We start from the raw sequence: 12,761 nt of genomic DNA on the forward strand, positions 1-12,761 counted from the left end.
CTCATGTGAGTCCGCCCCGCGACCCACTCGCCAGAACCCTGCCCATGGCTGGACCCAGCTTGAGCTGCTACATGAGCCAACTGGTGGTTCGCGGGGGCCCAGTGAGACTGTCGCTACCACTGCTGCAAGCAACTGTGTCCCTCTTTGTCAAGCACTGGCAGAGAGGGGCACGGTTTCTCTTGGCAGCAGGGTGGGAAGCGCTCCCCCCCCCGCTTGCCATCTTGCCCTCTCCGCTACCACCCAGAGCAACTGCACCCCGCTCTGCTGAGCACTGGCGCTTCCTTCTCCCACTGACCAGTGCAACTGTGCCGCTCTCTGCTGGGCACTGGCAGAGAGGGTCTCAGTAGCTCATGGCAGCAATGACAGAGGGCTTCTCCTGCCACCGCTGCCACCCAGAGCAAGTGCACCTCTCTCTGCCGGGCACTGACAGAGAGGAGTGCAGTTGCTCTCGGGGGCAGGATGGGAAGGCTTCCCATCATGCTGTTGCTGCTTGGGCAAGAAGCAGGGGCCACAGAGCTTGCCTGACTCAGCATGCACCGAGTCGGGCAAGAGCAGACTGGCATCTGGGGGGCTGAACTGGAGAGATCCCACCAAGCTCAAGCCCCCAAATGGATACCCATGACATCCCTAGCAGCAGCAGCAGTAGCTGTCTTGGCAAGTGCCTGCCTCTCCTAGGCCCACTGTATACAGCAGGGGTGGGCAACATCAATGAGTTGGAGAGCCACATTGTCACCCTGGACCCCACCAGGCGCTGTCTCCATACCCCCAAATTTCCTGCCAAAATTTGGTGGCACAGTGGCAGCAAAATCACCACTTCTTTGCCACCACCGCAAATCTGGTGGTGCTGTGGCAGTAAGGGATGCAAAAACGACCAGGGGACCCGCATATTGCTCACAGGCTGCATGTGGCCCACCGTGGTGTACAGCACAGATGTGCACATGTGGGTTAAGAAAGCAAGAAAAACCCTACATTGGATGCCTGTCATGTCATAGTGAAGAACTAAAAGATAAAACGAAAGCGAACCGAGAAACGGTGTGAGTGTAGAAGAGACAGTGTCTACTGGGAGATGTCCCAGCACCAGCACGCAAGGAGAATGCCCACCCCACAAAGAGGAAGAGCATTTTCCAGATTACTGGTCCAAGGGATCAGTAGTATGAAAAACGTGAAAGACATAAGTTTCTGACACTTAGTAGGAAAGGTCTAGGATGTCCTATTTGCAAGCCTGTAGGGACATGGGGATCAATGAAGACACAAGGCCTTGAAACTAATAAGTGAATGGGTGAAAGAGGCTGCTGCCACTGTATCTGGTACATCAAAGAAAAGACACAGGATTTGTTTGTTTGTTTGTTTGTTTATTGATTGATTTATTAGCCACCCATCTGGTCAGTTACCCGGCCACTCTAGGTGGTGTACAATGCAAGCAACAACACAAAATACAACATAATCAACTGAACAAAACAACATTGCTCTAAAAAAAACCCCTAGGGATGTATGAAACACTTACCTGGCTCCTTTCTGGGGCATCCGCAGTGGGGGGAGAGGCGCTCTGTCCCTCCCCCTGGAATCCTTCATGGCCAGCTCTGCTCCATGGTGACTCCACATAGGTGCCGGCCAGGGCCAGCCGCAGCTGGAATTCCGGCCACTCCTGGGTTGCTGCAGCTGCAAATGGCGGCCGCTATGTGGGCCGCCATTTGCATGGTTGCCAAGCTGTGATAGGCTATGTAAGTATTTACATAGCCTAGCACGACAAAAGGCAGCCACACAAATGGCGGCCGCTATGGCATTTGCGTGGCTGCCTTTCTTCGTGATAGGCTACGTAAATACTTACGTAGCCTATTATGGCAAAGAGCAGGGCCATTTGCGCCCCTCCTCTTTGCTGTGATAGGCTATGTAAGTATTTACGTTGCCTATCACGAAGAAAGGCAGCCATGCAAATGGCGGCCACTATGACGGCCACTATTTGCGGCTGCAGCAGCCCGGCAGTGGCCGGAAGACTAGCCGCCGCCACCACATCCACAACCACTGGAGCCGCCGGAGCCGCCACATCCACCACCAGGTACGCTCCATCCTGGCAGGATTCCACGGGGTGGCGGGTCGGGGGGAAGGCCATTCTGCCACAGATTCCAGGGGGCCGGATTCTTAAGAATCCAGCCTTACTGGAGACAGTGGCGGAATTCTCTGACATCCCTAAAAAACCCCTAACCTACCCCAAATGCCCACCTGAACAGCTAGGTTTTCAAAGCCCGGCAGAAGCTCATCAAAGAGGGGGCATGGCAGAGGTCACTAGAGAGGGAATTCCACAAAGTGGAGACCACCTCTCCCTAGTCCTCACCATCCTAGCTGTGCTGGCTGATGGGACAGGCAGAAGGCCTTCCGAGGTCGATCTCGTTGAGCGGCTTCCCTGGTGTTGCTGGAGGCGCTCCTTGAGATAGGCTGGCTGGGCCAGAACTGTTTTAAAAGTCAGTACCAACACCTTGAATTGGGCCTAGAAAACAACTGATAACCAGTTAATTGGGGGGAAGGGGTGAACTGTCTGGTCACAAACAATCAGCTACACACATAAAAGCAAGTCAAACAGAAGCTGAATATTGTTTCCCGCCTCCCAGCTGAGCAGAGCAGAGCAGAGCAAGCTGCTCCAGCTGGTCCAGGGAATACAGAAGCAGGCAAGCTCCCAGAGAGCGAGCGAACAGAGCGAGCGAACAGGGGGAGCAAACAGGAGTTGGCCAGGGGAGTTTGGCAGGGGAGGTCAAGGGGGAGGCCCCTAACATTTTTTTAAATTATTTTTATTTTTTATTTTAACTAACTTTTTTCCATTTATTTGTCTTGTAACACACACTTTCACACCAGTGGGAGTCTGCTTTTAACCTCTACTGAGTAGAGGAGCAGGCACAGGCTAGTCTAGAACAATCAGAAAGCTAGACACAAAAAGGGAAAAGAGGCTATGGAAGGACAAGACTCTCCAGTGGTGGTGACCTGCAAGGTGTGTGCAATGTTTGTTTTCTTGCCTGAGAACAACATGGCCTACACCTGCAACAAGTGCAAGTTGATCACACTGCTGGAGGAAAAAGTAAGTGGACTGGAGCGGCGACTGTCGACCCTCCGGGGAATAAGAGAACACGAAGAGTTCTTGGACAGAATGGGGGAACTACAGCAGCAAAGGGCAGACCAGAAGCTTGAAGAGCAACAGCAAGATGAGGCAGTGGGAAATGCTGAGGTGAGGAAAAATGGAATAGAGGATACCCCTTGGGAAAGGGTGACAGTTAGGAGAAGAAGAACTAGATGCCACTCTGCACCAGTGGAAGCAGTGGACCGATTCCAGGTACTTGCGGATGAGACTGGAGGACAGCCTGCAGAGGAAGAATCACAGGGGAACCTGCATGAGAGTGAACAAGAGGCTAAAGGTCAGTCAAACAGAGGCGATGAAACCCAGGCCTACAAGAAGAAGAAGAGAAGAGTGGTAGTAGTGGGAGATTCCTTGCTGCGTGGGATCGAGACCCAAGTATGTCGCGAAGACCCGTGGACTCGCCAGGTATGTTGTCTCCCGGGAGGACAGATTAGAGACGTGACTGAAAGGTTGCCTGCACTCATAAAGCCCACTGACAGGTATCCCTTTCTTTTCATCCATGTGGGAACAAATGATACCGCCAAGCGGAGCTACGAAGAAATCACATCAGACTTTGAAGCTTTGGGAAGGAAACTCAAGAACTTTGGGGCCCAGATAGTTTTCTCATCCATCCTTCCAGTAGTTAGAAGAGGGATAGAAAGGGAATGAAAAATACTCTGGGTGAATGACTGGCTACGAAGGTGGTGCCGACGAGAGAGATTTGGATTCTGGGACCACGGGCTATACTTCCTGGAAGATGGGCTGTTGGCTAGGGATGGGTTGCACCTCACAAAGGATGGGAAGAATGTGTTTGGCCACAGCATGAAGAACTTCATCAGGAGGGCTTTAAATTGAATCCCACGGGGAAGGGAGATGTAATCTTGGGGGTAACAATGGACATAGGCGCATGCACTGCACTGGAGAGAACAGCTCTGATAGCGCTCAATAATAGTCTTCAGACACATGTAGGAAGAAAGCCAGACTATGAAGCACATGGTCTTCGATGTCTATATACTAATGCCCAGAGTATGGGAAACAAACAGAACGAACTTGAACTCTTAATACAAGAGGGAAATTATGACCTGATAGGTATAACTGAGACTTGATGGGATGACTCTCATGACTGGAATACAGCAGTTGAAGTATATAACTTGTACAAAAAGAACAGGAGGAACAGAAAGGGAGGTGGGGTTGCACTGTATGTGAAAAATACATATCTCTGCACAGAAATACAGGAGGAGGAGCTTGGTAGCCCCATACAGAGCATCTGGGTTGAAATAAATGGAGCAAAGAATAAAAGGAACCTGGTGGTCGGAGTCTACTACCGGCCACCCAATCAAGGAGAAGCCAAGGATGAAACTTTTGAAAAGCAAATAGCCAATGTTTTAAGGAAGCATGATGAATGGGGGACTTCAATTTCCCCGATATTTGTTGGGAGACAAATTCTGCAAAACATGGCCCCTCCAGGAAATTCCTGACTTGTGTGGCGGATAACTTCCTCCTACAGAAAGTAGAGGAAGGAACTAGAGGATCGGCTATCCTTGACTTGATCCTAACCAACAGAGATGACTTAGTTGATATAGTAGCAGTTACAGGAACTCTGGGGGAAAGCGACCATGTTGTACTTGAGTTCTTGGTTCTAAGGGAAGCAAAAGCCGAGTGTAGTCAAACGCGTACCCTGGATTTTAGGAAAGCTGATTTTCATAAACTCAGAACAATGATCAGTAAGGTCCCATGGCAAGCGATGCTAGCGAGAAAAGGAGTCCAAGATGGGTGGGAGCTTTTAAAAAAGGAAATTCTCAAGGCACAATCACAAGCAATTCCAACAAGAAGAAAAGGTGGAAGACAACAGAAGAAGCCAATGTGGCTTCACAAAAAGCTTAGAGATGACCTGAAAACAAAAAAGGACACATATAGGAAGTGGAAAGAAGGCCAAGTAACAAAGGAAGAGTACAGGCAGATAGCACAGAATTGCAGGGATGGCGTCAGGAAGGCTAAAGCTGAGAATGAGCTGAGGTTAGCAAGGGATGTTAAAAACAACAAAAAGGCTTTCTTCAGCTACGTGCATAGTAAAAGGCAGAGGAAAGAAATGGTGGTTCAGCTATTAAATAAGGATGGCAAAACGATAACAGATGACAAAGAAAAGGCAGAGGGGCTCAATTCCTACTTTGGCTCAGTCTTCTCCCAAAAGAAGGTCTATGACCCCCCTGACAAAGGCGAAGTACAGGCTGAAGGGGCAGGATTGCAGCTTGAGATCGACAGGCATATGGTCAAGGAACACCTCATTACTTGGAATGACTTCAAATCTCCAGGGCCACATGAACTGCATCCTAGAGTAATAAAGGAACTGGCAGAAGAACTCTCAGAACCACTGTCTATTCTCTTTGAGAAATCATGGAGGACGGGGGAAGTGCCAGATGACTGGAGGAGGGCTAACGTTGTCCCTATCTTCCAAAAGGGTAAAAAGGAGGAACCTGGGAACTACAGACCAGTCAGTCTGACATCAATCCCTGGGAAAATTCTGGAGCAGATGATAAAGCAATCCATCTGGAAGCACCTTGACAACAATGCCGTGATTACTCGAAGCCAACATGGATTTGTCAAAAACAAGTCCTGCCAGACAAATCTGATCTCATTTTTTGATCAAGTAACCTCCCTTGTAGACCGTGGAAATGCTGTAGACATCATATACCTCGACTTCAGCAAAGCTTTCGACAAAGTGCCCCATGATCTCCTGATGAGCAAACTAGCTCAAAGTGGGCTAGATGAAACAACAATCCGGTGGATCCACAGTTGGCTACAGAATCGGACTCAAAGAGTGCTTATCAATGGGACCTTCTCAAACTGGGGAGAGGTAACGAGTGGGGTACCGCAGGGCTCAGTCCTGGGCCCAGTGCTCTTCCACATTTTTATTAATGACTTGGAGGAGGAGGTGCAGGGAATGCTGATCAAATTTGCAGATGACACCAAATTGGGCAGGATAGCTAATACTTTGGAAGACAGAAACAAAATTCAAAGTGATCTGGATAGACTGGAGCGCTGGGCAGAAAACAACAGAATGACATTTAATAGGGACAAATGCCAAGTTCTGCACCTAGGAAAAAGAAACAAAATGAACAGTTACAGGATGGGGGATACGTGGCTCAACCACACTACAAGCGAGAAGGATCTTGGAATTGTTGTCGATCACAAGCTGAATATGAGCCAACAATGTGATGTGGCTGCAAAAAAGGCAAATGCTCTTTTGGGCTGCATTCATAGAAGCATCGCTTCCAAATCCCGGGAAGTACTAGTTCCCCTCTACTCAGCACTGGTTAGGCCTCATCTGGAGTACTGTGTCCAGTTCTGGGCACCACACTTTAAGAAGGATGCAGACCAACTGGAGAGGGTTCAGAGGAGGGCAACAAAGATGATCAGGGAACTGGAAACAAAGCCCTATGAAGAGAGACTGAAAGAACTGGGCATGTTTAGCCTTGAGAAGAGAAGACTGAGGGGAGATATGATAGCACTCTTCAAGTACTTGAAAGGTTGTCACAGAGAAGAAGGCCAGGATCTCTTCTCGATCATCATCCCAGAATGCAGGACACGGAATCATGGGCTCAAGTTACAGGAAGCCAGATTCCGGCTGAACATCAGGAAAAACTTCCTGACTGTAAGAGCAATACGACAATGGAACCAATTACCTGGGGGGGTGGTGGGCTCTCCCACACTGGAGGCCTTTAAGATGAGGCTGGACAGCCATTTGTCAGGGATGCTCTGACTTGGATTCCTGCATTGAGCAGGGGGTTGGACTCGACGGCCTTGTGGGCCTCTTCCAGCCCTACTATTCTATGATTCTATATGATTCTATGATTCTATGATTCCTTATATTACTATTAGGGCTGTGCAGATCATCCGAAGCAGCCGCACTCCACTTTGGACTGATTCAGACACCCTCCGCTTCAACTTGGATCCAGATCCGAACTGAGATTCAGAGATCCAAATCACTCATTTTGAGTTTTTTCCCATTGACTTGCATGGGAAAAAAAAATGGCCATAACCTTTTCCATTGTTGTGATACATTAGGGATGCATGAAACCCCCTTACCTGGAGTCTGCGGGGGGTCCCTCCCCCCCTGAAATCCACACTGGCCTCACATAGCCTATTACTGCAAATAACAGGGACACAAATGGCATCCGCTACACCATTTACGTCCCTGCTCTTTGCCGTGAATTAGGGACATACGAAAATCACTTACCTGTTCGCGGATTATGTTTATGGTGGGGGGGAGGCATTCCGTCCCTCCCTCCGGAATCCTGGATGGGGGGGAGGCGCTCCGTTCCTCCCCCCTCCGGAGTCCTCCTTGGCCAGCTGTGCTCCACGGCTGCTCCGCGGAGCAGCTGGCTAGGCCCAGCCAGGCCAGAGCCGTCCGCAGCCGGATTTCCGGCCGCGGAGGGCTCTGGGAAAAACAAAAACAAAAACTGCATACGCAAATGGCGGTGGCTATGGCCACCGCCATTTGCGTTCCTTATTTTTGATGTCTTAAACTACGTAAATATTTACGTAGACTAAGACGGCAAAAATAAGGGGAACACAAATAGCGTAGTGGACGCTATTTGCGTTCCCCTTATTTTCGCCATCTTAGTCTATGTAATTATTTACATAGACTAAGATGGCCCAAAATAAGGAATGCAAATTGCGGGTTTTTTTTTTTAAAGGCGTTTGCAAATGGCAGCGGCCGTAGCTGCCACCATTTGCGTACACCTTGTTTTTTGTTTTTTTTTACCCAGACGTTTTAGGCTACATAAAAACATACATAGCCTATCATGTTGGTGTAAAAACCCCCCAAAAACCTGCAAATGGCGGCGGCGGCAGCTGGTCGGAAGACCTGCCGCCGCCGCTGGAGCCACCGCCGCCTGGAACATCCGCCCCAGGTAAATCTTGTCCCGGGGGGGATCCGTGGGGGGCAGGGGGTGGCAGGCCATTCCGCCACAGATTTCGGGGGGCCAAATGCACTGGCATTTGGCCTCACCGAGATCCGTGGCGGAATTCTCTGCCATCCCTAGCCGTGATAGGCTACATAAAGATTTACGTAGCCTATGATGGCAAAGAGCAGGGACGTAAATGGTGTCTGCTACGCCTAACGCCATTTTCTTCCGCAGACCAGCGGCAGATGGACCGGACCCGGCTGGTGGCAGGTAGGATCCGTTTCAGGGCAACTTTGCAGGGAGGCAGAGATGGGTGGTCCATTCCGCCACGGACTCCGAGGGCACACGGAGCAGAGCAAAATGGTGTTCCTGATCATAATATTTCCTTTCAGGATGAGCCTGCCATCTCTGCAGTTCTGGTTGCTCACCTTTCATCTTCATTTGAAGTACATTCTCACTTCTTCTTTTAACATTGCTTCACATCAGTCATCTTTTTTGTAATAGCTCTCCTCAACCTGCGCCTCCCCTGGTCTCCACTCATCCACATCCACAGACAAAACAAACTTGTGTCGTCCAATCCAAGGCTGTCTCAGGTGTCTGTGTGTCAAGCATCATAGGCCCATGGGGACAGCTATCTCCTTTTGCATACCACTTCTGGGAAACAATGCTACATTTCCAGGGACATTTCTGGTCCTGCTGTGTTGACAGGGTGCAACAGGACCTGCACTTTCTAGCTTCTCTGAGAGGCTTTTACCTTTAAGGAAGTTAAAGAAAATAGAGAAGAAAATGTTTTAAAAGCCTTCACATCATCTTGTATTACTGTAAGTTTACTAAGAAACCTGTGAATATCCTCCCCACCCCAGAACATTCAGATCAGCCCTAATTAAAGTGTGTGTAGCAAGCACCCAAGCATACAGTTGCATGATCCCTAATCCCTACACACCCGGAACAACACTTTAGCAAAACATGAATTCATTTACAACGAAAAAAACCCCAATTTTGCTGTTCCAAAATTAAGGGCGCAATCCTATTCACGTTTAGACAGAAAAAAGTCCTACAACTCCCTAGTGGAGATTGCATCCTAAAGTGCTTAAAGAGAGTATCAGGAAGCATGTGCTTCCATAGCCTCATGCATGCAATTGCAGCCCTGAGTGTAAATATGGGTTTGAATTCAAACTACATGGCAGCGGGTCCCACTGATATCACTGGAGCTCAGTTCTACGTTACTGTTGTATAAACACCTGACAGGAATGATCAAGATTGAAGATGTTACAACTCCTGCCAAAATAGTCCTGATATATTTGATGTTACAGTTGTCATAGCTATGTCATGTGCAAACATCTCAAAACTACATATGTATATCAAATATTGTATTATAAGATGCAGATCAGGCAGGTGTAAACCATGCTCAGACTTTGTGGGGGGTGGGGTCGGTAGTTTTGTTTCTAATTAGGCCAGATTCAATTTTGCCTGAGGTCCATTCACCACTTCTGCATACATGTAAACTAGCTGCTAACAAGTTGAATTACTACAATTTATTTATTTATTTATTTATTTATTTATATACTGCCCAATAGCTGGAGCTCTCTGGGTGGTTCACAAAAATTAAAACCAAAGAGCACAGAATAAAACAATACAAAATATATAAAACATTAAAACCACAGTAAACAATACAACCAGAATAAAACCTAGCAGCAGGGCAGGGATTTTAAAGTACAGATTTAAAACAGCAAAGCTAAAAGTCTAGGAAGCTAAAATGCTAAAATGCCTGGGAAAATAAAAAGGTCCTCACCTGGCACCGGAAAGAATACAGTGTAGGTGCCAGGCGAACCTCACTAGGGAGCTCATTCCACAGCCGGGGTGCCACAGTGCCCTCCTGGCAGGGTTGTTGTGTTGCATCCTGCCTCTGTCAGTTCAGCAGAAACTGTTGTTGCTCTTCATTCAAGTCAACATGCCCACCTGGCAGGGTTGCTGTCATTGCTTCCTGCCTACCAGCCAGTGTTTTCCCAGGTAATTCAGCCAAAGAGTCCCTGAAGTTGTTGACTGTGTGAACAGGAAAGTAGTACTACTTGCACTTCAAAGAAACTTACAATAGAGTTTAGGGATAGTGACCTCCTCACCGCTTCAGCACCCAACTTGATTATCCCTTTATGCACTTTGGTTTGAGTTTCTGAGAACAGCGCATTTTACCTGCACCTTGCACAAAAACTAGTGGGCCTAACTGTCTGAGATTTGGCAGGTGGCATGCCCTCCAGGGGGGGCTGAGAGGGGCCCAGATGTCAAGCACTTATGTGGAAACAATTAAAAGTTATAGCTCTTTGCTTTGAGAGTTTTTGTGAGAAAACATCAAATTTTAACTCCACTTAGCACAAAAACTACCAAGCCAAACTGTCTGAAATTTGGCAAATGGAGTCTACTCTAGGGGGCCTGAGAGTTCCCCAAATGTCATGTATGTATCATAGGGATGTTAGAGAATTCTGCCATGGACTCCAATGAGGCCAGATTCTTTAGAAGCCGGTATCTAGCTTTTTCTGATCTAGCTAGTTCTGGGGATTTCATTGCTTGAGAGGTAAGATCCTAATCCTGACCCTTTTAAATGAAAAGATATTTTGCCAATGCTATTCTGAGGTGCTGAGACATACAAGTATGTTTTGTGCCCCCAAGAAGATATATTCACTCATGAGGAAGCAGCATTGCAGCTTTTTTTCATTACTTCAGGTAGGCACCATTGTTGTCAGTGGGTTCGAAGGTTATTACAACACAGTTGCCATTTTCTGTAACAGATTTGAGATTTGCAATGAAACTGCTAGTTAAATCAGATGCACATGGAGTGCAGAGACCCATTAATGAGATGAGGGTTGTGCTGCCATCGTGCCAGGGCGTATGTCAATGATTTAACAATTACTGCAGGAACAATGGTAGAGATCAGGTGGATAATTTTTGCATTAGTGGAACTGATGGAGTGTGGTGCATATGAAGTTTAGGTCTGAGAAATCTCAGGGTTCTTGTAAAGGAGAAATGATCCTGAAAATTTTAAACTGAACTCTGAGGTGAAGAACTGCGATGAAGAGCTAATGAGGGGCTCGAGGTAAAATGAACAGTGTTGGACTTGGGTATGGAGACAATAAAAACATCTTTACAGGATGAGAATGAAAGCGTTTTGTCCCAGAATGATAGTGCTGTGCTTCCTGAGAAAGGCAACGGTACCAGTTCTGCTATTGAGGGCCAAGGCCCATTTCAGAGGCTTGTTTTGGTCCCCACATGATCTGCCATGGGACTTCACATGGCTGCTGGTAATTTTGTGATAGAAAAATAATCACATAGAGGTGCTGGTTGTACGATCCATTGCATGGTCACAGACACTTGAAAAGGGGCTGTTCTGATCATCCAGATCATGGTAGATGTGTATTCATCTCAGATCTGGAGTCTCCCTTTGACCTCAGTTGGCTTGTGAACATTGTTCGTGGGTCGTGAACATTGCAGCCTTGAACATTCCAGCAGGTGTTCATGTGGCGATCAACAAGCATCTGAACTAGCTATAATTTAGTCTTTATTTACTTATTTACTACGTTTCTATACTACTCAATAACCAGAGCTCTCTGGGCAGTTCACAAAATAAAGGTTCGAACCCAGTGGAGGCTGGTAGCGCCAATTTCGTTGGGGCTGTGAATCCATTCTGGGTTTCAATCGGAACAGCTCTAAAGGAGCTATCCAAAGTGCTGAATCCTATTGCCACCGAAATCAGAGCTACCAGCCTCCACTGTTCAAACCATAAAATAAAATATGACATAAAATATAAAAGAAAGAAAGAAAGAAAGAGAAAACAGCCGCAGAATAAAACCAAAGTCAAAATGAACAGCACAGCACAAGAGCAGCACAAGGATCTTAAAAGTGCTACCACCACGTACTTAAAATTCAAGGACTGAAAATGCTGAGAGAATAAAAAGGTACCAAGCCGGCACCAAAAAGACCACACCATAGGTGGCAGATGATTCTCTCTGGGAAGGGCATTCTGCAACCCAGGTGTCACCCCTGAAAAGACCTTTTCTCTAGTAACCACCCAGCTCACTTCATGCAGTGAAGGCACCCAGAGAACGGCCTCAGGAGGTTACTGTAGGGCAGGGATTGGGGATTTCTGACCCACTGCTCTAATTTGGCATGTGGACGTTCCCCATCCAGTCTGTGGAGGCTTAGATTCCCTCTGTGGGGCCCACACCCTCCCCAAGCCTTGCACCCTGGAAGCTACTGGAGGACTGGAAAAGAGGTGGGGAGAGGAATCCACACTGTTATCCCCAGTCCACCCCCCACAAGTGGTTCCATACTTAGGATACTGACTTCGGATATGGGTTGGTATTTATTGGGGGCCCACACCTGCAGTTTAAATTGCCAAACAGTGATCCATATGGATTGGTTTTTGGCAATACATATTGCAGATCTCCTGCAATACGGATTGAGACCACAACAAGGAGGAAAGGATTGAAAGTCCCCTACACACACACCAGGTTCCTAATCCAGATTAGGACCACTGCACTTACTCTAGAGTTAAACGGAAGGGGGGGAAAGGAGAGTTAAAATACATGCTTTCACCCCCAGAGGCCATTTCGTGTGTGTGTGTGTGTGTGTGTGGTATATATGCGCATGCACACACACACACACACACTTTAAAATCTGGAGTTCAGACTGAGTGCAAGATCACGTGGATACTCAAGTGACAGCTACAGACAAGGCAAAATATATTTCTAAGCTCTTAA

The 12,761-nt window shown here is 47.6% G+C and overlaps 1 long non-coding RNA gene across 1 annotated transcript in view; it reads left to right on the forward strand.

Moving 5' to 3' along the window:
* LOC146340092 (uncharacterized) overlaps window positions 1-12,761 on the forward strand; it is a 35,629-nt gene that overhangs the window by 20,549 nt on the left and 2,319 nt on the right. Inside the window, exon 3 of the long non-coding RNA XR_014784463.1 lies at window positions 8,245-8,280. This is a non-coding gene — a long non-coding RNA (uncharacterized LOC146340092). The remainder of the gene's footprint in view (window positions 1-8,244; window positions 8,281-12,761) is intronic.

Source organism: Heloderma suspectum, chromosome 7 (assembly GCF_057233095.1).
Source record: "Heloderma suspectum isolate Gila_16-S chromosome 7, 16-S_ref, whole genome shotgun sequence".
In the NCBI taxonomy this organism is placed as follows: Eukaryota; Metazoa; Chordata; class Lepidosauria; order Squamata; family Helodermatidae; genus Heloderma; species Heloderma suspectum.